The 3941-nt window shown below is 36.4% G+C and overlaps 1 non-coding gene across 1 annotated transcript; it reads left to right on the forward strand.

Annotated features, from left to right (window-relative positions):
- Positions 1-1066: 1066 nt before the first annotated feature.
- On the forward strand, positions 1067-1138 carry TRNAC-ACA (transfer RNA cysteine (anticodon ACA)). The gene has a single exon. It is a non-coding gene; the product is annotated as a tRNA-Cys (tRNA).
- Positions 1139-3941: the final 2803 nt, after the last annotated feature.

Consider the following 3941-nt stretch of genomic DNA (forward strand, 5'->3'; position numbering starts at 1 on the left):
TTGAAAGTGATGATGACTGCACAATTTTCTGAGTGTTCCCAGAACCGTAGTTGTATATTTTAAAATGCTGAATTCTATGGTATGTGAGTTCTATCTCAATAAAACTGAAAAAGAAGTCTTCAATTTTTCTTTTTCTTCCCCTCTTTACATACGTGTAGTTTCATTCCGGATTTTTTTATTTTACTACTTCAATTGTAGATTGTTTTTGTCAGTTCAAGGTTAAATTTCTTAATTGACCTCAAAATTATACTAGAAAAATATATACTATAATTTTTAGCTCCATAAAATTCATTTGCATAATCTTCCTGCCTTTCTGGCTAGAAATATAAAAACACATTCAAGAATATTCAAACACAATCTCTTCATTATAATTTTACCAGTAAATATCCCTTTGTGTTATCAAGAATATTTTAATTGTCTTTTATAACAGTGATGACCAAGAAGTTCACTACTTACCATGTGTGGCTCTTAAGCAACTGAAATGTGGCATGTATGTAAAACCCACACTGGTTTATAAAACACTCTTAAACTAAATAGAATGTAAAATATCCCATGACTAAATTTTAATTTACAGTAAGTGTCCTAAATACAAAAAAGTTCCATTCTGAGAGGATGTTCATTAAGTCCAATTTATTTGTAAATCCAACAAAGTTAGCCTAGGTACCCAACTAACACAATTGGATATATAGTACTGTACTATAGGGGGTTTATATTCCTTTTCTCGCAAATAATACATAGAAAGCAAACACAAAAAGGAAAGAAAACGTTTCTAATCTTAAGAGTATTGAAAGGTACAGTAGTATAGTACAACATCTGGTATACCAGGGCCGGCATCGAGTGAATAGGCAAGAATCGTTACTGACTGGAGGAAGCAGAGGACGGAGGAACTGGTAGAGGTGAAGGATGGTCAACAATAGGAGACACAGGGCAAGTTGCACTTTCAGTCATTTCTCACACTAACGGGACACACATTTGCATCTTTGAAAGTTTACAGCTTGAAGGTTCGTATGTAAGGGGCATACTGTACTATGTAGCCCTGATAACAGCCTTGATCTAGTGTGTGACTTCCCTGGTGGCTTAGATGGTAAAGCGTCTGTCTACAATGCAGGAGACCCGGGTTCGAGCCCTGGGTGGGGAAGATCCTCTGGAGAAGGAAATGGCAATCCACTCTAACACTATTGCCCGGAATATCCCATGGACAGAGGAACCTGCCAGGCTATAGGGTCGCAGAGTCAGACGCAACTGATCGACTTCACTTCACGAGTGTGTTAAATAAAGCTATACTGAAGGTAATTTATCCTTTCTTAAGCAACTGAAGCCACTAGAAAGTGTAAAATTACCTATGTGACCCTGATTTTATTTGTTTGATCAGCAATTTTCAAGAGAACATCTTCCTACACAGACAACTGGTCTTGAGACTTGAGATGTCTAAACGCCATTCTGAATTCAATAAACTGTAAAAATGTGTATGTGACTCTTAGCAGTCTAACTACTTTTGGAGTGAACAAATACATTTATCTGTAAAACAAAGAATGTGTCACACATTAAAATGGAGTCATTTGCAGTTACATATATTTAAAAATTATCATTAATTCATATATCCTCCAACTCCTATACTTTATTGTAAACTCTGAAAACTCTGTAGGATTTTGTAATTTATGGTTAATATAGGTGACACTGGTGGTGAAGAACATGCCTGCCAAGGCAGGAGACATAAGAGACACTGGTTCAATCCCTGGATAAGGAAGGTCCTCTGGAGAAGGGAATGGCAACCCACTCCAGTATTCTTGCCTGGAGAATTCTATGGACAGAAGAGCCTGGTGGTCTACAGTCCATGGGGCTGCAAAGAATCAGACGTGACTGAAGTGACGCATGCATGCATCAACACACACATATAGGGATTTAAAATACTTTTATTAAATTAACTTACTGAAAAGTGGTGATTAATATTTTTGAAAATACTGAACTATCTCTATTTTCCTCTCTACTGTACACTTCTTCACCCTGCTGTCACCGTGGGAGTCTGATCTCTACCTGACTATATAACCAGGATCCCTTAACTTCTGTCTCCCTATTTGATTTGCCCAATAAGAGAACAAGAAGGGAAAATATTCTGGGCAGCTATTCTCCTGTTTCTCTTACTGCCAACCCCAATTTGACTTTGCCTGTATTTCTCTGTATAAGACCATATGCTGAAAAGCAACCCATGTTTTCTACCTACAGTTCTCTCAATGGGATCTGGTAAAGACCATGAGGAGTAAAGGTTTCCCATCCATGTTAGTGTTTCAGCATTCCTTCTTCACGTAACCTTAGCTACACCTCTGTACAGAGTCCCTACCTTCAGTTTCCTTCAGTCACCCATTTGAATAAATCATCTGTTTCCTACCAAGACCTTGACTGACACAGAGAATGTTCTTTCTATGCTATAGCTATTATTTCTACACTAGACTTTTCTAAGGAATCGGTATATTTAGGAGCAAGCCCTGAAGGGATTGATATAAAGTGTGAGACTTGAATTTTTGCCCATATAGGTTTTTAAAAGATACCTGAGAAGCTTTATGTCTATTTTTTTCCCCTGGATTCCTCATGATTTTCCTTCCTGGATATCTGTGCAAGAGACAAAGATTTTCTCCCCTTTCAGTAAGCTTTACTTTCTTAGGGAGGATCTACTTCACTAGGGCGGAAGTGTTCCACACTGTTTCTCATATATCAGAGAACATCATGACCTCTTAGGTAGCTTATCATCAAATATTTTTGATCATGCACCTTTAACATAATTTTCAAAAGCAATATACCTCACCACATATTTTTAACTTAGCACCTAAAATATTTTACCCAAAGTTTAAATATAGCTACAAGGTATATTGGGACTTCCTGGGTGGCGATAGTGTTTAAAAAAAAAAAAAACCCTGCAATGGAGGAGACCTGGGTTTAATCCCTGGGTTGGGAAGATCCCCTGCAGGAGGGCATGGCAACCCACTCCAGTATTCTTGCCCAGAGAACCCCATGGTCAGAGGAACCTGGTGGCCACAGTCCATAGAGTCACAAAGAATCAGACATGACTGAAGCAAATTATCACAGCACAGCACAGCACACAAGGTATATTATTTCTATGCATAGATATTTTAATGTATTACTCTCACATCATTCAGTGTTATACGCCCAATGGTGTGAGAATATCATAGGAACTTGATATCATTATAATCCAATTTAAATATTGATGAAAAATCTCTTCATCAATAAATGAAAATTTTTATATCATTTTTATTTTCTCTATACACTCATATTTCCATTTACTTCCTGCACAGAATTACATCTTAATGTAGTATATTTTTATTCTTGAAAGTATTTTATTGATTCCTTTTCATTCTACACTGAAGAAAAAATAAATATATAAATTGACATTGAACTTTTTTCCTGTAACCTAAACTATGCGTTAAAAGAAATCCTCCTGATTTGAGTTTCTAATTAATTGTAAATCAACAAAAATGTATTACAATTCTAGCAGATAATCATTGAGCATAAAAGTAAAAAGTTTAATTATGTATGCATTTCTTAATGAAATGGATATGATTTCTTTGTTCCCATTATGTTTGATATCTATATATGATTATTACCAGGTGCTAGAAGAAGAAACAATTTAACTTCAAATTTGTCTCCCCTGACTTGTTTTTTTTTAATGTAAATGCTGAAGAAATATGTTCACATAAATAGTTGAGAATAAGAGCTGTGTTATAACAATGTCACTTCATTATAAACTGGGAAGGAAAAAAGGGCGGAGAAAGCATGTCCTTTCTTCCCTCACAGACTGGTGCCCGGGTAGACCAGATGGATCAGCATAGATTTGGAATTGTCACATTGGTGAGGAAGCTTTGAGGAGGATTCTGACAGTTTGTGGAACAGGAGGAAAGGAGAGGATGGAGAGGAAGAAGAAGGAGGAG

This window comes from Bos indicus, chromosome 12 (genome assembly GCF_029378745.1).
Source record: "Bos indicus isolate NIAB-ARS_2022 breed Sahiwal x Tharparkar chromosome 12, NIAB-ARS_B.indTharparkar_mat_pri_1.0, whole genome shotgun sequence".
Taxonomy (NCBI): domain Eukaryota; kingdom Metazoa; phylum Chordata; class Mammalia; order Artiodactyla; family Bovidae; genus Bos; species Bos indicus.